The sequence below is a fragment of the Hippopotamus amphibius genome, chromosome 4, assembly GCF_030028045.1.
Source record: "Hippopotamus amphibius kiboko isolate mHipAmp2 chromosome 4, mHipAmp2.hap2, whole genome shotgun sequence".
In the NCBI taxonomy this organism is placed as follows: domain Eukaryota; kingdom Metazoa; phylum Chordata; class Mammalia; order Artiodactyla; family Hippopotamidae; genus Hippopotamus; species Hippopotamus amphibius.
In genome coordinates, this window is record NC_080189.1 from 22,246,500 (window position 1) to 22,270,725 (window position 24,226).

Sequence of the window (24,226 nt, forward strand, 5' to 3'; positions counted from 1 at the left end):
CTGAAAAAACTCAGGAGAGAGAGAGAAAGAAAATTTCCTGTCACATTGTTTTTTTCTTGCTGGCTACTGTGGCTTTCTAGCAGGAGTCTTGCTGATGGCTTGGCCTGAGCAATTTTAGAAAGGTGCATGACCCAAGACTGCTTAAGAAAGTTGCTAACTGCCCTGATCCAGCCTAACTAGGTTCTAAAAATCATATACCTAATTGCAGTGGCTTAATACTATTTGCATATTTGCATCCCCAGCTGAAATCAATTTGCCCCTACACAGCCTCACCCTGTTTCAGTAATTTAAATATTTTCTACAGAAGTATCAGAAGGGGTACTGATTGACATATTAAAAGTTGTTTCAAGGCACAATCTGTGTATATTTTTTAATTGTAAAACACCACCATAATGAAAATAAACTTGAACTTCAAAAAGGCTTAAAATGGAAAGAAAAATCTACTTTTATCCCAGGGTAAGCACTGTTAACTATTTCTTGTGTATTTTTTCCACATAGGCATATGTAATATAATATATACGCAATTTTCCACAAAGCAGATCATATAATATACAGTGTCCTATTGTGAGATAATAGAAAATATATACATTGAACTATGCCCCAGTTCCAGCACAGAGCCTCCTAAAACCCTTGTAAACCCTAAGTGATAAGAACACTGGGAGAATCTTTTGTTCTAATATTTGGTCTTTGACCTGCTTCCTGACACAGAGTTCCTAAATCTCTTTGAATTTCCTGGGGGATTGTAGCCTCTTTTATTCTAGTGAGGTGAGCTATTAGATGGCTCCCAGGTGAGGGCTGGCCCCAGAAAGACCAAGCCAGGATTAGAAGTTTGGAATTTTCAGCCCCACCACACATTCTCCAGAGAGGGAAAAAGGAATACCAATGGAATTAATAATTGATCATGCCCATGTGATGAAGCCTTTATAAAAATCCCGATAGTATGGGGTTTGGAGAGCTTCCAGATAGATGAGCACATCCACCTAATGGGAGGGTGAAGCACTCCTGCCCTCGGACCCTCCCAGGCTTTGCCCTGTGTATCTCTTCATCTGGCTGGTCAACCGTATCCTTTACATTACACTGTATTAGATAATAAACTAAAAAACATAAGTGTTTCTCTGAGTTTTGTGAGCTGTTCTAGTAAATAATTCAATCCAAGGGGTAGGAGGTCATGGGAGCATCCAATTTGTAGCCAAGTCAGACAGAAGTTGTGGGTGACCTGGGAACCTACTACTTGAGATTGACATCTGTAGTAGGGGGCAGTCTTGTGGGACTGAGCCCTTAACCTGTGGGATAGTGTCTAGGTAGATAGTGTCAAGACTGAATTAAATTGTAGAACACCCAGCTGATGTCACAGAGAATTGCTTGGTCTGGGGAAAACTCCCACATATCTGGTGTCAGAAGTGTTGTAAATGTGGTAGTGTGAGGGTGAAGGAGAGACACATAGGAGGAGGAGTGAGTTTTTCCTGAACACCTATACCTTGTTTTATTCATTTAATAATGTATCAGAAATATTTCCATGCCAGCATATATAGATCTTCCAAGATCTTTTAGTCATTGGATATGCCATAATTTATTTAACCCATGCCCCACTGATGAACATTTAAATCATTTTCACTTGTTATTATAGACTGTTTCCATGAACATCTTCATACACTGGGAATTAGTATGGCTCTATCTTAGGATTAAATTCCTATAAATGAGCTTGCTAGGTCTAAATAAATAAATAAATTTAAAAATTGGGTTGGATGTTGCCAAATTGTAATCTCCAAATAGTTGTTCCATTTCTGTTAACAGTATAAGTTCACCTATACCCTTGTCAAAACTGAGTTTTATCAAACTTTTAACTTTTTGTCAATCTGATAGATAAAAATGGTGTCACATTGTTATGATTTGCATTTTTCTCAGCACTAATGAAGTTGTATTTTTTTCAAGTAGTTTTTGCCATTCTTATTTTCTTTATGAAATATCTGTTCATATTCTTTGCCCTTTTTTCTGTTCATTTTTTTTTCCTTGTAAAACTGTAAGATCTCTTTATATGATAAAGAAATAAACACTTTTTCTGTTGGGTTACAACTAATTTTTTTCTTCTGTGCCCTTTGTCTTTTGGCTCAATTTATGGTATTTTATTTTTTTGTGTGTGGTTTTTTGTTTGTTTGTTTGTTTGGTGTTTTTTGGCACATGGGCTTAGTTGCTCCGTGGCATGTGGGATCTTCCTGGAGCAGGGATCGAACCTGTGTCCCCTGCATTGGCAGGCGGATTCTTAACCACTGCGCCACCTAGGAAGCCCTATGGTGTTTTATTGTTGTCGTCGTATTTGTTTTTACTGTTAAAAAGTTTCAAGCGTTTTACACTAAAGCATTTATCAGCATTTTCCTTTTCAGTTTCTGAGTTTTGTCTATGTTTTAAATATTAGCTCTCTTGCAAGATGGGTCTCTTTACAGTTGCCTAAACTTTGATGCATCAGGGCATGACTTGAATTTCACTACATCATAGGTACAGGTTAAAAAAATTAGATTTTACTTTGGAAAGAGAAAACTTACAAAGTCAAGGTCTTTAAGAGAAGGGGGAGCTGAAAGACTCTTTCCTCTTAGTGTCCCTGGATGACCTGCTGGCCTCACAGAATGGTTTTCCAGAGAAGGGAATTCTGCCCCTCTTTTGATCTCCTTCTAGTATACAGCAAGTTTGAGGGTAGCCTTATCAGTGAAAGGAATAACCAGACTGTCTTGGCACCAGGCAGCCTGGATTTGGGTGACAGCTATTTACCAGAGTTGTCTGCGAAATACACACAAGCTGCCCAGCACCTGGACTTTTGGTCCTATGGGATGTTACACAAGAGAAAGGAAGCCAGTGGTCCCATGAGAAGCTGAGCTTGTGTACATTTCCTCGGGCTAGGAGAAACCCCCTTCCTCGGCTCCAACCACACATACCTAACTCATTGTCCAGGCAACACACGGTGAGCACCCAGATTTGTTCAGAAAAAGCCTGCTCTTTGTATCATATTAAGTCAGTAAAGAATCAAGCAGTGAAGGTGAGACTGACACTTTTCACCCCCAACGTTTTATTTTGAAAAATTTCAAACCCACAAAGCTCAAAAGAATGATACAATAAATGCCCCTATACCCTTCACCTAGATTCACAAATTGTTAACATTTTGTCACCTTTGCTTTATCTCTGTCTATAAATATACAATTTTTATCCTTTGAAGCATTTGAAAGTAAGTTGAATACTTTATGAAGTTTCACTCGGATTAATTCAGTGTACATTTCCTAAGGATAAAGGCATTCTGCTACATAACTGCAATACCATTTTTAGATCTAGGAAAATTAATGATTCAATGTCTCTAATTCCACATTCAAATTCTTCTAACCGTCCAAAATGTCTTTTATAATCATCTTTTTTTGTTTGACCCAAGATCTTAACAATGTCTATACATTGCATTTGAGTCTGTCTCTCAAGTCTAGTGCCTCAAGGTGGACATTTAACAATGCCTGGAGATACTTTTGATTGTCATGACTGGGGGTGCTACTGGCATCAAGTGGATAGAGGCCAGGGATGCTACTAAGCATCCTAAAATAATACAGGACAACCCCCCACAACAAAGGAGTATTTATTCCAATATGTCAATTAGTGCTGAGATTGAAAACCCTTGTTCTAGTCTTTCTAGAATAGTCTCCTCACTTTTTTGTTGTTGTTTTTCATGATACTGGCTTGTAGTATTCAGACCAGTTGCAATGTAGAATGTTCCACACTCTAGGTTTTTCTGATTCTTTCCTCATGATTAGTTTTCCATTTAAACATATTTGGCAAGGATATAACATAGATCACTGTAACAGTTAGTTATTACCGCATAGCAACCCACTCCCAAACTCAGTGGCATACTGTTAATAACCATTGGCTAGGTAGTTCAGCCGATCAGGGCTGGACTGGGCTCAGCTGATTTTGGTTACATTCATTCATGGATCTGCAGGCGTTTGACAGATTGACAGGGTGTTGGTGGGTCTAGAATGACCTTAGCTGGGATGACTGGGCCCAGCCCCATTCATCTATCACACTTAGCAGGCTAGCACTGGCCTGTTCTCATGGGAGAGGCAGGAGTCTGAAAGAAAGTGGAAGTGTGCAAGGTCTCTTGAGGCCTAGAACTGGCACTCTATCCCTTCAATGGCATTGTGTTGGCCAAAGAAGGTAACAAACCCAGCCTAGACTCAGGTGATAGAGAAAGAAACTCTACCTTTAGATGGGAGTTGCTGCAAAGTCACATTGGAAGGGATGTGCCTGTTGCACTCAGTCTATCAAATTGATATTGTAGACCTCTAATTGCATGATATCAGGAGGTATATATGTCAGGTTGTCCCACTGTTAGTGATGTTAAGTTTGATACCTGATTAAGTGGTAACTGACAAAGCTCTCCTTTGGAAAGCTCTTTCATATATGCAAAGTGATACTTTGGTGCACTGTTTCTATCCTGGTTTCTTAGGGCTGCTGTAACAAAGCACCCACAAATTGTCTGGCTTAAAACAGCAGGAATTTATTGTCTCACAGGCTGGAGACCAGAAGTGTGGAAACAATGTGTTGGTAGGCTCCCTCTGAAACCTTAGGGGAGAATCCTTCCATGCCTCTTCCAGCTTGTGTTAGCCCCAGACATTCCTTGGCTTGTAGCTGCAGCACTTCATTTCAGCCTCCATCTTCACATGGCATTCTCCATGTTTCTCTGTATCTTCACATGACTGTCTTCTTACAAGGACAAAAGTCATACTGGATTAGGATTCCACCCTTCTACAGTATGACCTCATCTTAGCTAATTACATCTGCAATGAACCTATTTTCAAATAAGATCACACTCTGGGAATATGGGGGGAGGGGGTGTAGGATTTCAACATGCCTTTCTTTGGAAAGATAATTCAACCCATGACACCCATCAGCCCTTCACCCAAAGGTTTTACCATCCACTGATAGTCCTTTGTTGAATCAGTTATTACACTGAGGATTGTACAACAGTGTTTTTCTTAAGCCTAATCATTTATTCAACATTTATTAGCTGACATTTTTCTGTAAAGAAGAAGGTTTTGTTTTCCTTTTTCTCCTCTATCTCTTTTTTCCTCCCTCTCCCCACTTTTTTTTTTTAAGAACTTTTGTTGAGATACAGTTAACAGACAATAAACAGCATATATTTAGAGTGTACAATTGGGTATCCCAATCTCCCAATTCATTCCCCCCAACCCTCCCTGCTTTCCCCACTTGGTGTCCATATATTTGTTCTCTACATCTGTGTCTCTATTTCTGCCTTGCATTTCCTCTTTCATAGTTGTTAGCATTTGCCTTATGTATGGAGGTGCTCCTATATTGGGTGCATATATATTTATAATTGTTATCTCCTCTTCTTGGATGGATGCCTTGATCTTTATGTAATGTCCTTTTTTGTCTCTTGTAACACTTTTTATTTTAAAGTCTATTTTATCTGATATGAGTATCGCTACTCCAGCTTTCTTTTGATTTCCATTTGCATGGAATATCTTTTTCCATCCCCTCACTTTCTGTCTGTATGTGTGCCTAGGTCTGAAGTGGGTCTCTTGGAGACAGCATATATATGGGTCTTGTTTTTGTATCCATTCAGCCAGTCTGTGTCTTTTGGTTGGGGCATTTAGTCCATTTACATTCAAGGTAATTATTGATATGTATGTTCCTATTACCATTTTCTTAATTGTTTTGTTTTTGCTTCTGTAGGTCCTTTTCTTCTCTTATGTTTCCCACTTAGAGACGTTCCTTTAGCATTTGTTGTAAGGCTGGTTTGGTGGTGCTCAGTTCTCTTAGCTGTTGCTTGTCTGTAAAGCTTTTGATTTCTCCGTCGAATCTGAATGAGATCCTTGCTGGGTAGAGTATTCTTGGTTGTAGGTTCTTCCCTGTCATCACTTTACATATATCGTGCCACTCCTGTCTGGCTTGCAGAGTTTCTGCTGAGAAATCAGCTATTAACCCGATGGGAGTTCCCTTGTATGTTATTTGCCGTTTTTCCCTTGTTGCTTTTAATAACTTTTCCCTGTCTTTAATTTTTGTCAGTTTGACCACTATATGTCTTGGCATGTTTCTCCTTGGGTTTATCCTGCCTGGGACTCTCTGTGCTTCCTGGACTTGGGTAGCTATTTCCTTTCCCATGTTAGGGAAGTTTTTGATGATAATCTCTTCCAATATTTTCTTGGGTCCTTTCTCTCTCTTATCTCCTTCTGGGACCCCTATAATGCGAATGTTGGTGCTTTTAACATTGTCCCAGAGGTCTCTAAGGCTGTCTTCAGTTCTTTTCATTCTTTTTTCTTTATTCTTTTCCACATCAGTGATTATCACCATTCTGTCTTCCAGGTCACTTATTCTTCCTTCTGCCTCAGTTAATGTGCTATTGATTCTTTCTAGTGTATTTTTCATTTCAGTTATTGTGTTGCATATCTCTGTTTGTTTGCTCTTTAATTCTTCTAGGTCTTTGGTAAACTTTTCAATCTTTGCATCCAATCTTTTTTCAAAGTCCTGGATCATCTTCACCATCATTATTCTGAATTCTTTTTCTGGAAGGGTGCCTATCTCCTCTTCATTTAGTTGTTTTTCTGGGGTTTTATCCTGTCCCTTCATCTGGTACAAGGTCCTCTGCTTTTTCACTTTCTCTGTCTTTCTGTGGCTGTGGTTTTCAGTTCCACAGAATGAAATACTGCTGATACTGCTTGATACTGCTGTCTGCCCTCTTGTGGAGGAAGCTATCTAGGAGGCTCGTGCGTGCTTCCTGATGGGAAGGACTGATGGTGGGTAGGGCTCCTCCCTACTTTTTAAATCACTTTGAATGTGTGACTTTTTATACAATCATTATTTTTATACAACCATACAAACAATATTTTGGTGATCAGATTGTCTCAGGTTTGACTAATTGGAGCCCATAAAGTCAACTCAACATATAAAAGTACAATAAGTATTTAAACTTGTATTAAATTTAAAATTCTTCTTTTTAAAATGTGACTACTCCCACTAATCTATCCCATAGGACCTACTTATGCTCTGCAGATAAGTCGGGGCTCGTATTTTTCTCTGTGCAGAGGCTATGTGATCGTTCTCCATAGGAAATCTCATCATCATTCCCAAAGTATAGCCATTTAAAAAAACTGTCATTTATTGTTTTCTTCATATATGTTATTTTCGTTGTCATAATAACTGTGCCCTAGTACTGTTACTACATCTTACAAATGAGAAATCTGAGGCTCAAAGTGAGATACTGGAGAAAGCATGGATTTTGCAAGCTCATAGCTTGAATACTGGCTCTATCACCTATTAGGTATGTGATCTGGGGCCTCTGTAGGCCTTGGTTTGTTTATCTATACTATGGGGATGATGATATTTTCCTCACAGGTTTGACCCAGCAGCTTATCTAACCTAGAGCAGGTGTTTATTAGTTCTCTTCTTTCCATATTGTAATGATAGGCCATGACTTCTAAGTCATGTTGGATAAATGACTGTGCCACAGAGTCCATTAGCAATTAATCAGGAGTTGATCAATTTTATTAATTTAGAATATGCTCATTACTGATTAAGATAGCTTTACTTATCTACTACGGCCCATGCAATGGTCTAGGCACTTGGGATACATCAGAGAATAAAATAAATATTTCTGCCCTTGTTTACCTTCCAGTTGTGGGAGATAGGTAAAAAAACAAATAAATTTGAAAATTGTATAGAATATTAAAAGTAAGTAAGTGCTAATGAGAAAAATAAAGCAGGGCTGTACAGGAGGGGATTGCTATTTTGAATAGGGTTGTCATCATTTAAAAGGTGACAGTTGAGCAAAGACGAAGATGAGGAAATTGGGCGTGTGGCCATCTGGGAGAACAACAAATACAAAGGTCCTTGAGCAGGAGTGTGCTTGGCCTGCTGGAGGCACAGTAAGGAGGCCGGTGTGGCTGGAGTGCAATGAATGAGAGGAAGTATTTTATTTATCTAACACTTAGATAGCCCTTGCTAATAGCAGTACTTTAAGCACTTAAGAATATTAACTAATCCTCCCAACAAATATGTGACACAGGTACAGTTTTTTTCTCTTTTCCAGATGAGGAAACTGAGGCACAGGAAGGTTAAATAACTGCCTCCAAATCACATAACTATCAAATAATAGAGCTGGAACTGGAACTCAGGTAGTTGGTCTCTAGAGACTTTTGGTGCTCTTGAGTACCCGAGTATGCTGTCCTGCCTTCTAGTTACTAAGAGATGAGGTCCAATAGCTGGAGACTAGATCCCACATAGGCATCAGTGAGGATTTGAATTTTTATTCTGAGTGATATGGGTTTTGAACAAAAGAGTAATATGTCTGTTTTGGTTGTTCTAGGAATTTCCAAAGTAGTTACATACTATAGGTATGTGTTACTCTTGGCATTTAATAGCTCATGTAAAGTCAAAAGGATTTCAATTTATAGGAACAAGAAATTTTGATGTGTATAATTTAGAGATGATATCCCATCAAATACCATTTGTGTAAGAGTGGTCTCTTCTGTTTTTAAAGTCTTACAGGAACCTCTTTATTGTGTGGATCTAGTAATACTTATGTATTTGGCTGTGCTTTCTTGGGGCACCAAGGCAAAATTTTGACCAAAAAGCTTTGTTTTTCTATTTTGAAGGGAAAACATTTATAGGAGCAAATGGTTATTTAAGATATGTCCTATTTACATACCAAAGGTGATGGGTTAGTGGTACTGCCTTCTTGGGACTTAATGTATCAGCACCCTGTAGGGGGCCAGCCACCTTCACTGGGGCTCCGTGACCTCAGGTGTGAAGTGCTCTAGAAGCAAGTACCCCAGAGAGTAACTAAAGTACTCAGGCTCGAGCCACCCAACCTGCTCAAGATAGATTTAGGAGCAGCACATGGCAGAGTCAGCCTGGAGAAAAGAAAGCATTGGGAAGATTACACAGTCATCCAAGAATGATATTAGTGATGGTAATTGCGATAATGTATTTAGCATTTGCTGTATGCCTAGCATCATACCAAATGCTTTACAAGCATGAGCTATATAGAATCATCATCCCCATGTTGTGAGTAAAGAAACTAAGGCTTAAAGAGATTAAGTAAATTGCCTAAGATCATATACAGCTGTGACTTAAGTGCAGCTCTGCCTGTCTCCAAAGCCCATGTTCAGACTCATTTATTCTATGCTGTCTAGGAATATAATTCTCTATATTTATTCCTTCTGTAACCCTCAGAACACTGTCTTCCTGGAGGTGGTTGCAGTTCTGTCTCAGCCACTACTGCAGCTGACTTGCTTTGTTTGGGCACACACAGCCCTGCTACCTGGGGCTGAAACTTATCTGCCACTTTCCCAGCCTGGCCTTCCCCCTCGATTGCCATTGTGCAACTAGGCTCATCAGCTACACACCATGAATGTCTGGCTCCTCTCTCTCCCCCCAGCTAGGACTAAAGGCCATACCATAGAGCGTTGGCTGTGGCTTGCTAAGAGACTAACAATGGGAACGTAAGATATAACCTAGAAGTATGAGGAAAGAAACTCCTGGTGTGGTAAACTTTGATCAGTGGGAAATAGGAGATGGGAAAGAACCATGAAGATGGATTACTTTTCCTTTCTCCTTCCCAAGAACTTACCTGAGCATGTTTTCACCATGCGGCCTGTCTGGAGATATTCTATATGCACATGCAGGTGTACCTACTGTCTCTGCATGTTATTCAGACCTCACCGTGCATTGCTTCCCCTCTTTCTCAGTCTCCTCTTTTTCTCTCACTCTTACTGCCCTGGGGTTATATCTCCTAAATAAAATATTAGCCTTAATTCTTGGTTTGAGCTCTATTTTTCTAGAAAACATAGTAAGATATTCAGACCCAATTTCTGTCAACGGAACCCCAGCACTTCCTGCATTCCCTTGGCTCAGAGCCAAACTTCCAAAAATGTATTCCAAAAATAGCTGGTAATAATATTGTCATTCTTATTAGTACGCCTGATAGAATTCATGTATTCCTCCAAAAGCTGTCATTTATTTGGAAGAAAATTTAAAAATAATTAAAAGGCTCCTTGGTGGTAGAAATATTCTAAACCAGTAGCTCAAAACTATCCTCAATCCTAAATCCACTTATGCTCTGAGGTTCTCACGACTAGCTTTCCCTTCCTTTCTAGTCTTGTCCTGGCTCAGGTCCCCCTTATCCTCACTTAGACTATTATAACATCTTCCTGATTTGTCTTTCTGTTTGCACATTTTCCTACTTCTAATCCAGTCTGAATACCACTGCCATCAGATAAATAGCCCTAAAAGCTGATTTTATCTTGCTCTCCCATGTTCAAAAACCTTCAGTAACTTCTCACTGCCCAGAAAATAATATCTAAAGTTCCTTCTAAAACAAATCTGCACTCAAGGCCCTCCACAAACTGTCGTGACCTACATTTCCAGCTTTAATACCATTGACAGTGTTTCTCTATTTGAATTACACCACCAGCTGTTCTGGGCTGCTTGCTTTTCCCAAACATGTGTTGCGCTTTTCTGAGACCACCGTGCCTCTGCAATTGAACTGGACAACAGAAGTACTTGTGGGTTTTGATAACCCCCCGGGAAGTATCAGAATGCTTGCCACACCCATGACCACTTCCCAGGGATTTCTAATTGACAGGACACCAAATTATGTATCAATTTATTCTGCCATTCCAAACAAAGCCATTTAGTCCAGAAGCAGGCACCTATCATACGGCAATAAACTTATGCTCATATGATGACTTGCCAAAGGAAGCTCTGCCTAACTGCCTGTACCTGATCGTGAGCAGCCAAAGCAGTCAGGCCCTTTGGAAGGGTTGAATATGAAATACAAAGAGGGATTCGGGAGTTAGCAGTGGGGAGAAACTAAAAGATCCACAGAGGGAAGAAAACTGACATCACATAGCAGCCGAAACCATGAAGCAATAGAAGCTGTGAGACAGAGAAAAGAATAGAGAGTACTTAGTAGCAAGGGCAACAGAAGCAGAGAGCCACAATAATAGCAGATAATTAAAGTACAAAGCAACAGATACCTACTGCCCAAGAGCCTGCAAGATAACCCAGCTGCTATGGCTGTATTGTGTGCTGAATCCACCTTCCAGTCCCCACTGGTCATTACTTAAACTTAGATCGAGGCAACCTGAGTCTATCTCTATTCTGGAAATTAAATTTTTGCCTCTTAGTGCTTGTATCAGTCAAGATCGTGGCTGGAAACTGAAGGCACACTCAGCTGGGATTTTGAAAATAATTTGATGAAGACACTATTAACACAGATGTAGGCAGGGTTTCTGGAACTTAAATAGTATTGAGGCACCAAAGAACTAGCAAGAGTGGAAGCCCAGGACTGAAGAGACAAGGATGGAAATGGTGTTATGGGACTCCTGAAGGAGATGGAGCTGTGAAGGGGCATATCTGCTGCCGGAACCCAGCGCTAAAGCAGAAGAAAGAAGAAGAAATACTCAACCTCTTTTTTCTCCTACCCTCTGTACTTGCTGATGCCTCCCATTGGCCAAACCAAACAGTAAGCCAGAGGGCAGTGGGGTGCGGGTGAATCATCTGTGGATAACAGCCTCACAGGGCACAGAGCAGGGCAGAAGAGGATAGGAGGCTGTCATGGGCTACCTAATGGCACCTCAAGAAAATATGTCCACCTGCTACTGCCTGGAACTTGAGAAAATTATATTGTACGGCAAAAGATGTAAGTTCAGGAACCCAAGTGGAGGAGCGTATCCTAATTTATGTGGGTGGGCCCTGAATGCAATTACATGTATCCTAATAAAAGAGAAGCGGGGGGGTTCTGAGATTGAAGAGGAGGAAGCAATGTGTCCATAGAATCAGGACTAGAGTGAAGTGGCCACAAACCCTCTGCAGCCATCAGAAGCTGGAAGAGACAAGGAACAGATTCACCCCTAGAGCCTTCAGAGGGAGCCTGACCCTGCCAAAACCTTGATTTCAGACTTCTGGCCTCCAGAACTTTGAGAAAATAAAATTCTGTTGTTTTAAGCCACCAAGTTTGGTAATTTGTTACAGCAGTCATGGGAAACTAACACAGGGGCCAAATGGAGAATAACCAGCACAAAATCTATTCATATCAAATGCCACGTTGACCACAATGATATCCCTGATCACCTTGGCTGGAAATTCTTCTGCCTCTACCTTCCGTATTCCCTTTGGAACTTCTTTTTGGACTACTCATATAATTTAAATAAAATGCTCCCAAGTTATAGTTATTTTTGCATACAAATATCTTTTCCTCCTAACCAGATTATAACATTCTCCTTTAGAACAAGAACCTTGTCTTGCACATCTTTGTACCCCATGAAACTCCTAGCACAGTGCTTTGAACAGAGTGCACATTCTATAATTGGTAAATGAGCAAGAAAGCTTCCATTTGTCCATCCGTAAATGGAAAATAACAATTTCCACTGACTTGCCTTTCAGAGATAATAATGACAGTGTTTCCTGGAAACAATTTCTGTACCTGTAACAAAATGATATATCTGAAACACCCATTCCTGTTGGAGCAATTCCTTTAAAAAAAAAAAAAGTTGGTTTTAGCGTGTCCTCTATTCCGTGTGGAGCCTAAAGTGCTTGCAGTTCTACCTCAAGAAGGAAAAGGCAGGGGATAATTAGGAAAATATAAGAGCTGAGTATTGGTGTTTTCTCAGGAACTTTGTTTCATCCAATAAATATTTATCAAAGGACTATTATGTTAAAGTACAGTTCACAAATGCTGGGAACACACACACACACACACACACACACACACACACACAAAGACATAATTCCAAATTACTAGTTGTCACACAACGTGATGAATGCTTTTTATAAAAACAAGATGCTATGGGACCAGAAGGAAGGGAATGATTAACTCTATTGATGGAAGGTTTCACCAAAAAAATGTCACATTCAAGCTGGTCTGTTAGGACTTTATCAGGCACAGCAAAGTCAAGGGCATTTGCGGACCAAGAGAAGTAACTTTGCTTGAGCTGTTGCCAAGCAAACCACACCCTCAGCTCAGCCCTATTGTATCCACAAAGACCTATTTTTGTTCGTTATCCTCATAGCTACTTTTTTTTAATGCCTTCAGATAGATTTTATTTATATACATATTTTCCTGTTTTCTGATTAATCAAGCTGTGATCTCCTTCATACAGTGTCTAATGTTGCAATCTCGATTAAAATGTAATTCAAAAGCTCATAGCTAGCTTTTAAGAGAGGAAGAGGATGCTGAGTACTTCCCTATTTTGCACCTAGTTATTTTATATGTCATTAACAGGAGATTATCAGGAGGGAAAGCCAAGGCTGACTTCTGACAAGCCCAATAATAATGAGTCCAAGTAGCCATCCAATAATGAGTTAATAAAAACTCTTAACTTTCCTGAGCTTCTCCCTCATTTCAGAAAATGGAGTCAAGCTATGCTTTGAGAGTGTGTGATACCAGGGCATGAATAGCTCTGAGGAAAGCAAGTGAGGAATGAGAGCACCCCAAAGCAGGGGCCCCAAAGCAGGGGGCACTTCTTTGTGGCAAAGGCCCCTTGAATGGGGATTATGGCTGAAGCCCTTTGTCCTCCCCAGGCTGACCTTCAGATGGCTCCTTGGGGAACAGCTCTGTCCGCGGCACCGCCCAACTTTTCTCCCGGCCCAGCCCTGCTGGGCCTCTTAAGACCAGAACTGTGCTGCTTTGAGTGGGAGGAGAAAACTCAGGAAAGCAGCCAAGAGAAAGGGAAAGACCAGCCTAAACCCACCAAGGGGCAGAGGTTTCCCCATCCTCACCCTGCAGCTTCCACTGGAAAATGGGGAAGCCGGGCAACCAGATTCCAGCCTGAAAGCACACATCACTTGTCCTTGTTTTCTCAAGAAGTCTCTACCTTCTAGGCCTTGCCAGGAAGCCAGCGGCATTTTCATGAAGCAGTAATAACAAGGACAGAGCGTTCTAGCCTGCTGGAGCCTGCTGGCTGGTCACTCTTTCCACTGCCTTTTGTTTTCATGCAGCATTCCCTCCTTGCTTCTCGGATTCCTCAGGGCTTTGAAAAAGCCACAAATGCTCCACACAGTGACACCACCCAGCAGGCTGGCAGACATCACTGACATGCACCCTGCCCTAAGCGATGGCACGTAAGCAAGTCCCAACAACTGGCACCCAGCCACACACCTAGTAAGAGGCAAGACAGCTCCCAGAAAGCCAACGTTGTCCCCCATCAGCCCAGCTGGCAAAGGTGGGACTTTAAGTACCAGCCAGTGGACTGGTCAATCACATACCCGTTTGATTCAAAATGTACGTGCAAGCTATGTTGAGCGGTGATACTTCTGTATCTATCTTCAAGGATCTAAATGCAGCCAACAGGGACTTCTCTGGTGGCCCAGGGTAAAGAATCTGCCTTCCAATGCGGGGGACACAGGTTTGATCCCTGGTTGGGGAACTAAGATCCCACATGCCTTGGGTCAACTAAGCCCACGAGCCACAACTACTGAGCTCATGCACACGCCACAGCGAGAGAAGAGAAAACCCACATGGACAACTAGAGAGAAGCCCACACACTGCAACAAAAGATCCCACGTGCCGCAACTAAGATCTGGCACAGCCAAAAAAGTAATAGTAATAACTATTATTATTATAAATGCAGCCAACATAGACATTATCAACAAAGTACTAGGGTGCTTTCACCATACTAATTCACATACTAATGTATTAGATTGTGTATAAATACATATGAGCTGATGTTCTCAATGATATGAATTCATTCATAATCCCCATTCATTTGTGTTTCAGTATCACCTGTGGCCTGTTTCAAACCACACTCCAGAGCCACCCTAACAGAATCTATGAAAATAGGACCCAGATATGTGTATTTTAAAAAAATACTTGACAGTGTTGGTTAGAATGTAGGTGGAGAGAAATTCTCATGTATCACTGATGGGAGTAAAAAGTAGTTCAGCTACTGTGGAGAATAGACAGCAATCTAGTAAAGTTGAGAATGTGCATGTCCTATTCCCTAACAATTTCTGTTTTAGACATATTCCCTAGAAGAACTCTCACATGTGAGCCCAAGGAGGCATACACCAGAACATTAATTACCTATGATTTGAAATAGCAAACAACTAGACATAACAAATGTCCATCCATAGAATAGATTCTAGAATATTTATGCAATTGCACTATATTGCAGTACTATATAGTATACTATTACTATATTATGAAGAGTGGACTAGCTCTACAAGTAGCACATGGATAAATCTTAAAAACCTGATGTTGAAAAAAAGTTCCCAAAAAAAGTACACTATTTATATACATGTTTAAACACCTGAAACATATACATTGTGTAGTGAAAATATGAAAGTATATGTGGGAAGGATTCCCACCATCGTGAAGAGATTGGTTGAAGAGATGGAATGGAAGGGCCTTTTTTTGGTAACTAAAATGTTTTACAGAGAGTCCCCTACATACGAATGAGTTCCATTCCGAGAATGCGTTTGTAAGTCCAATTTGTTCGTATGTCCAACAAAGTTAGCATAGGCACCCAACTGACACAATCAACTATAGAGTACTGTACTGTAATAGGTTTATAATACTTTTCACACAAATAATACATAAAAAACAAACACAAAAAACAGAGAAAAAAATTTTAATCTTAGAGTATAGTACCTTGAAAAGTACAGTAGTACAGCACAACAGCTGGCCTAGAGGGGCTGGCATTGAGTGAACAGGCAAGAAGAGTTACTGACTGGAGGAGGGAGAGGAAGTGGGAGATGGTAGAGCTGAAGGATAGTCAGCAATAGGAGATGGAGCTTAGGCTGCAATTACACTCACACCTGACATTGATGGCACAGGTTCTGGTTCCTTGCTGGATTCAATTCTATCTACCGTCTTGAAAAAACAATCCAGTGATATCTGGGTAGTAGCTCTTTTTTTCTCATCACAGATGACATGGTAGCACTGAATTGCATTTTGAAAGTCTGCTGCAACTGTCTTATTGCATTCTAAGTTCAGGTCCTGTGCCTCAAAAACTAACATTGCCTCCTCAAATAAAGAAAATCCCCTTGCCATTTCCTGCTTCATGAACCTCTTTGGTTCTTCAGTTACTTCTTCCTTTTGCTTCTCTTCGTCCTTTCTCTGGGTCTCCAATTCCTGGCACTTTTAGCAGTACCAGCTACATCACCACTGCTTTTATGCTTGCTTCCCGAAATCCTGGGCTTGAAATAAAGATACTGTACTACTGTACTCTATACAGTACTGTACAGTAAAGTACACGAAAGCACAACCACTTGTAGAGGATGCACGCACGTAACAATGTACGCCACACAGGTGAACTAACTTACGTGATTGGACATGTGAACACGCGCTGGCATCTTTAAAAGTTCACAACTTGAAGGTTCATATGTAGGGGACTTAATGTATTTAAATAGTTAAAAAATCTTAGGCAAATATGGCAAGCTGTTACAATTTATTATATCTGAATAGTGCATATATGTCCCACTAGTAACACTGAGGGTCATATATAGCAGAAGGATCTCTGAGATTTTTAGGATTCTCGAATACTGAAATTAACGGTTTGTTTATGGGAATGGCTCATATCAGTGAGCCTTCAGATCCTTTCTATTCTGTTTTTTCCAGACCTTTCCAACTTTTAATTGTCTCTCCACTTCCTGAACTTTTCTAGAGCTCTAATCATCTGTAGCGTTTGCTTGGCAATTCTGTGCTCCCCTGTACATTGCTGAAACGGGCTATTATTCACTCAGTAGGTTTTTGTCTTATTTCTTGAATTCGGCTATAAGCTTCTTCAGAACACGTATCATATCTTATTTGCTTTTGTATTTTCTATAATATCTAACACACAGAGTAAGCAGTAAAACATCATGATTAAGAAAATAAGATAAAACGAATTCAGAAATGTGGCAGGATATAAGAGCAATATACAAAAATCAATTGTATTTCTATACACTAGCAATGAACAATCAGAAAATGAAATTCAATGCAACCCTATCCAGATCCTAGCACTCTTTCTTTCTTTTCTTTTCTTTCTTTTTTTGCAGAAATTAACAAGCTGATGCTACATTTCATATGGAAATGTAACCCAGAATAACCAAAACACTTTTGAAGACAAAGAGCAAATTTGGAAGATGCGCATTTCCTGATTTCAAAACCTACAACAAAACTACAGTAATAAAGGTATAAGGTATAAGGATACATGTTTAGATCAGCAGAATAGAATTGAGTGTCCAGAAATAAACCCTTATGTATACGGTTGATTGATTTTTTGACATGGGACCCAAGACAATTCAATAGGGAAAGAGTAGTTTGTTCAATAAATGGTGCTGGGACAACTGGATATCCACATGCAAAAGAATGAAGTTGGGCTATAACTTATACCATACAAATAAATCAACTCAAATTGGATCATAGACCTAAATGTAAGAGCTAAAACTACAAGACTCCTAGAAGAAAACATAATAAATGTTTATGACTTTGGATATGGCAATGATTTCTTAGATATGTTGCCAAAAGCAGACATGACAAAAGAAAAAATTAATAAATTGAACTTCAAAATTAAAAACTTTTGTGCTTCACAGAATACCATCAAGAAAGTAAGAAGACAACCCACAGAATGGGAGAAAACCTTTGCAAATTGTATATTGACAAGGAACTTATATCCAGAATATATAAAAATTTATTACAACTCAATAATAAAGAGACAACACAGTTAAATCATGGGCAAGGAATGTGAATAAACATTCCTCCAAAAAAATCTATACAAATTGCCCATATGCACAAGCAGAGATACTCAACATCACTAGTCATTAGCAAAATGCAAGTCAAAACCACAAGATACCTCTTCACACTCACAAAGATGGCTATAATAAAAACAGACAATAACAAGTGTTAATAAGGATATAGAGAAACTGGAACCCTCATATATTGTTGGTGGGCAACACTTTGGAAAACAGTTTGGTAGTTTCTCAAAATGCTAAACATGGAATTACCATAATACTCATCAATTCCACTCCTAGGTCTCTACTCAAGAGAAATGAAAACATACCTCCACACAAAAGCGTATACATGAATATTCATAGCAGTATTATTTACAGTGGTTAAAAAGTGGAGACAATGCAAGTGCATAAACTGATGAATGGATAACCAAAATGTGAAATGGGTTATTCTCAGCCATGAAAAAGAATGAAGTTCTGATGTATGCTACAACATGGATGAAACTTGAAAACATTATGCTAAGTGAAAGAAGCTGTTCATGAAAGACTTTGTATTGTAGATAGGTCTTTAAAGAAGTTAAGCTAAAATTAGGTTTTCAAGGAGGACCCTAAGTCAATATGCACAGTGAGACATCAGGACTGCCCATGCCCAGAGAAAGAACATCTGAGGACACAGCAAGAAGGCAGCCAAGTGCAAGCCAAGGAGAGAGGCCTCAGGAGAAACCAGACCTGCTGACACCTTGATCTTGGACATTTAGCCTCCAGCATTGCGAGAAAATAAACTCCTGTTGTTTAAACCACCCAGTCTGTGGTATTTTGTTATGGCAGCCGTAGCACACTAATACAGTGGTTCTTTTGAGTGTGTAACAATGATGTGGTATATAAGGCCTATGCTTTGAATTATTGTATTTTGCAGGTGGCATCTTCTGATCACTCATGTCATCTATTGCTAGAAATGTGAGAACTCTCCGGAAGATCAAGTTCTGTGCAGTAGTTACCATACACAGGCCCCATAGAACCTTGGTCTTTGAGAATGCCCTGGTCACCAACCTGAAAGAAGGTAAATGTTTAGAAGATCTCTCCAGACCCACGAGATTTTCATAAATTGGTAGAGATTGATCTAGATGTGCTTAAAACCAGGGAAAATGTCATTTAAAATGATGTCAATTACTGAGAACTTTTAATAACATGGGGAAATGATTATATTATAATATTAAGTAAAAAATTTAGCATGCACATTTAACATGTATAGATAGAATCACCTTATCTGTATAATGATATGCATGGAAGAAAGACTGAATAGAAATGTAGTCAAGGTTAATATTAGCTTTTCTTTGTGATGAGATTTTGGGTCATTTTTGTTTTTTTTCTTTATATGTCTCTGTATTTTTTAATTTTCCAAAGTGAGCGTGTATTAGTTTTATAATCACAAAATATGCTTATATTTTAAAGATTAAATATGGAGGCAGAGGGTATATAACCCAATGCTAGGATTGAGAGTCATCTCCAGGAGATGCGGATCCAGGCCTCAGAGGTCAGATCTGTTGGAACCTTGATGCCTACCTGTCCTCTTGGGATTTGGTCACAGGGTGTTGTCCCATGCCTAGAAATTCTGATTATGCTCCTGCAGTGCCCTCCTATCTAGAACAGGTATCTGAACACTGATCCTCCCTCAGACCTCTAACTCCTGACTCTGAACTTAGGCTTTTCTTTCTGGATCTAGGTGGCCACCCTTCTTTCTCTACCAATGACTCAACCCAAACTCTCCCTCCCTCTCCCACACCTTTCTCCCAACCTTTTCTATTCTGAGGCTACCCACAGTAATGCACTGACAGCTGTGTTCTTCGTGAGCCAGGTGGCTAAAAAGTAGCAGCACAAAATGAGAGGAGAGGGACAAGAGAAGGGAAATACTGAGGGAGATGCTTCTGAGGTTTCCTTCCTTGTGCGTATTTGGCACTCCTGGTATTTGTCTATTCCTTCTCTTACTCCCTCTCCTTAGAGGAGGGGCTTAACCTGCTTTGTGAATTGTGAAGTACACAGGGCAGGCTCAGCTTAGCTCCTCCTTTCTTCCACTTAAGTATCTACCTGACCACAGTGAGGATGTCATCTTGGTCTGCTCCTCTGGTGGCACAATCCCCTTCCTACTCCTACTCCTGCTCTCGGCATGAGAAGTCCTGTCCTGGTCAAGTGTTACTTGTGATTAGGTGAACAAGTCGACCTAATTCTGAAACTCATTTAGTATTTAGTATCCCATTCTCTCTCACAATAAACAGACTTTATCAGCAATCAAGGTAGTATTTTGGTCTCCATCTGCTCACTCTTTTGTTTAATTTCACATCTTGCCCAGAACCCAGGATAGGGATTGGGCAAAAGAATGGGAACTTCTCAGAGACCTGAAAAGGAAATAACACTTGTTACGAGCCAACTGTGTGCCCAGCACCAAGACAAACGTTTTACATATGTTCATTTATTTAATCCCTACAACCACCCCCATAGTTTGCATTATTTTTCCATTTCACATAAAAGGAAACTGAGGCTCAGAGAGGTTAAGGACTTGCCCAAAGTCTCACAGTTAGAGAGTGACTGATGTCTCTTTGACTTCAAAGCCCAAGCACTTTCCACTGCATAAGACCTTGTCTTTGGGTGCCACCCAGGCACTCCTCAGGGACCGAGGCAGCACTCTTATCTTTTTTAGTACTTCATCCTGACCATCTGAGCTATCAATTGAGCAGCATGCAAGGGAGGAAGCCAGGATACGACCAAAGGACGAGGAGCGAGGAGATTACAAAATGCTAGAACAAAAAACACAAAGAAATGGTTTTTTCCCCACATTTCTTAGGGAGCTTTGGACAAATGACCTCTCCTGTCCCCCCTAACTGGTGCTCTGGCATCCCCAGTTGTAAAATAATTCAATAATACCCAATCGTCCTTACGTCAGACCACATGTCATTCTTTCCTGAGACTGGCCTCAGCACAGTTGTCCCTTTGCCCCTGCTTGCTATTAAAAAACAAATGTATGTCATACTGCTCTGGGTAACACATGGAGTAAAATTAATTATAATGAATAATGCATCAGCTTAACAATATATGAAAACCAGAAGTAATGAACTGATGAACAGAAAATGATATTAAAATGCCAGCCATAGGGTCTGACCCTTTAAAGAGACAAGCTGAAGAAGATGTTTTGATGTGACCCCTGAAGGACAGTCAGCTGGCAGGCTAAACCACAGTCATTGAGAGGGCCAAAAACTCCCCAGATGCCTAGGGACCAGGAGCATTTCCAGGAGCTCAAGCCACTGCTACTTTCTTCTCATCTTCCCAAAAAAAGCTCAGAAAGTGCAAGGGCACCCCACAGGCCACTAAGCACATTCCCAATTGTCCTCTAGGGAAATCTGATTCTGAAAAATGGACCTTATCCAAAACAGTGGTTCAAACCAGATGAGGAATTACAGAGAAGACAACCTTCCATGGTAAATACCCTGCCTCCAAATCCCCAATGTCTTCATTAAGGCACTGAAAACGCAGGCACACCAGCTGGTCTCAACTGCTTTGAAGCACTGTGGCACAGTGGAAAGAGCAATGCTGTAGGGCTGGCAATAAAAGACTAGCCTTCTAGTCCCCAGCTATGCCAAGTTTTATCTGGGTGACCTACGCAAATGTACTTAACTTCTCTGGACCTCACTTGCTTCATTTGTCAAATGAGGTTTGATTAAACCATGATGTCTTCTGGTTCTGAAATCCTATCTTTCACCTTTGGATTCGCATCTTACATTTAAAGAAAATTTAAGCAGGTTCTTGAGTGTTGTGTTTCTCAGAGATCTTGCCTCTCACCTTTTCAATATTCTTCATTGGCTTTCCTTCCACAAGATTAAACCTAAATTCTTCAGCATGACGTTCAAGGCTCTTTGAGGTCACCCCATGCCTATCTATCCAGCCACCCTCCTCTCACTCCCACCAATCATCTATTTTATACTCTGACTCTACTATTGGTACTCCCCCATAACACTCTTCCTGCAATTTCAAATACTTACTGAGCGTGTACTCTGTGTTACACACTCACATCAGTAAGCCTTTGCACATACTGTTCTCTTTGCTTGGACTGCCTGATATTAACTAAGGTAGAGCCCGCTGTTGTGACAAACGAGTTATATAATATCAGTAGATTAAAGCACTAGAATGTTATTTCTTAGTCATGTAACAGTTCAATCTGGCAAGCCACCTTCCACCCAGGATCCTTCTATCTTGCAGCTCTGTTGTCCTCTAAGCTTCAGAGTCCTTTACTTCCAGAGCCAACAGCTGGGAAAGAGAAGGAAGAAAAGGCACAACTACTTCTTAGCCTGGTCCAAAATGATGTACATCCCTTCTGTTCACATCGCATTAATGAGAACTGATCACCTAGTTCCACCTAGATGTACAGGGGTTGGCAATTGGTTGGGCCAGTTCCCAGAAAAAGTTGATGCTGTGGAAGGAGAGCATGAGCCTTTGATGGTCAACAAGGCATCTCATGCCCTTCCTTGATTTGTCTACTTAGCAAGGTCTTATTCACCCTTCAAACCTCAGTCCAAGTGCTACCTCCTTTGTGAAGCCTTCTCTGAACTATGTTGGCAGATGTAGGTCCTCCTCTTCCTATGCCTCACTGTACTTTTCACATTTCCCCCTTATGACGAGTATCATAATGTACTGTGTGGTTTGTATGCCAGTCTGGACTGTGAGCCTTAAGGGCAAGAATATTGTCTTTTCATTTTTGTATTTGGAAATCTTAGCATAGTACCTGGTAAATAGTAGTTTTACAATGATATTTAATGAATTAATGAATATTATCAGTGAATGAATGAATATTATCCTAAGGAAAAGAAGCTGTTTTTTACAGGGGAACAAAGACTTCAGTTAAAAAAACTATTGGTGGGGACTTCCCTGGTGGTACAGTGGATAAGACTCCACACTCCCAATGCAGGGGGCCTGGGTTCGATCCCTGGTCAGGGAACTAGGTCCCATGTGCATGCTGCAACTAAGAGTTCACATGCCACAACTAAGGAGCCCACATTCTGCAACTAAGGAGCCAGTGAACTGCAACTAAGGAGCCTGCCTGCCACAACTAACACCCAGCACAACCAAGTAAATAAATAAATAAATAAATAAATATTAAACAAAAAAACTCTTGGTGATTCAAGATTATCTGTAATGCTAAAAGGAAAATAAGCCTTCTGTATAAATGTTACAATTATAATTAATATTTTGCATTATTGTTTACTTAGAGTCTGTCTCTTACATAAGCTCCCTGAACTTACACATATTGTTCTTTGCTCTGACTTCAGCATCTAGCACACTATTTGGCACATAGTAGGTACTCAGTAAATATTTCAGAAAGAATGAATGGATAAATAAATGAATGAAGACTACACCCTTAATCCCATGAGCCATATAATAGGTGCATGGCTTACATTACAAGAGGAAAGTGTCAATGGGACAGTGAAAATTTGTACTACAACTAGAAAAAACAGAATAGAGTGCACATCAGGACTTTACCATCATTACCTTGTACAATCTATGTCATCATCCTCTTTATATAAGAAGATGAACAAACGTTATCAGAGGAAACTAAAATCTCAATGGCAATAGTTGCTGGTGAGTAAATGAGGACAAATGGATGTCTCTCAAATGAATGTCTCTAAAATGGTTGCACTATGAAATAGCCTTTATAAATTGGTTAATGAGAGAAGCAGGAAGCAGGAGTGCAGACAATTATAGAATCGTGACAACTGTGAAAAATGCATTGATCGAGAAGAGACAAAAACATGTTTTTCATAGTTTTTGAAGAGATATGGAGACAACTTCTTCAAATGTTTATAATACATTTATTCTTCTCATAGGTCCCATGTGACAAAGTTTGGATTAGACATTACAAATAGCTTCTGATGGACTACTTGCCAGACCTTTTCATGGGAACCATCTGACAAGAAGGGCAAAGTGCAAGTGCATAAGCAACTTTCAGTCAGAACTTCTGCATGGGATTGGCCCAGGCATCTTGAAACTCTGGGAAGTCCTAAATTTAAACAAGTAAGTTTTCAGTGCAGACTGATTTGTGGTGGTACCAAGGTTGATGCTGATCCTGACAAGTAGACTTTTTCCAGGAACTGACCAAGATGTTAATGGTAGGTCTAGGCATTAAGTGACCTAAAAATAGAACAGTACACTTATTTTGCAGCGCTTTGATGATACATAAGCATGGAACCATTGGCCTGCCCTGAGGAGCTGTCTCCCCTTGTGGCAGAAACTGCTGTGAGCTCGCAACACAGCCAGAATAAACTCCCTAGACTCTCTTGAACTTGGGCAGAGCCATGTGCCAGTTGACTAACTGAATGTGGATGGAAATGATGGGCGCCAGTTCCAGGTCTGGCCCATGAAAAGCCTCCTGTGCAATACACAGCAGGCTCTTTCCCCACCCACTGGCTGAATGGAGAGGGTTCTGAGAACCTAGAGGAAGCTAGAGCCATGCCTTGGAAGAAGACCGTGAAATACTGCATAGGAT

General features: G+C 40.3%; 1 protein-coding gene across 6 annotated transcripts in view; it reads right to left on the reverse strand.

The window, feature by feature from the left end:
- Positions 1-24,226, reverse strand: part of MKLN1 (muskelin 1) — a 354,784-nt gene that overhangs the window by 199,736 nt on the left and 130,822 nt on the right. The gene's annotated exons all lie outside the window — the stretch shown is intronic.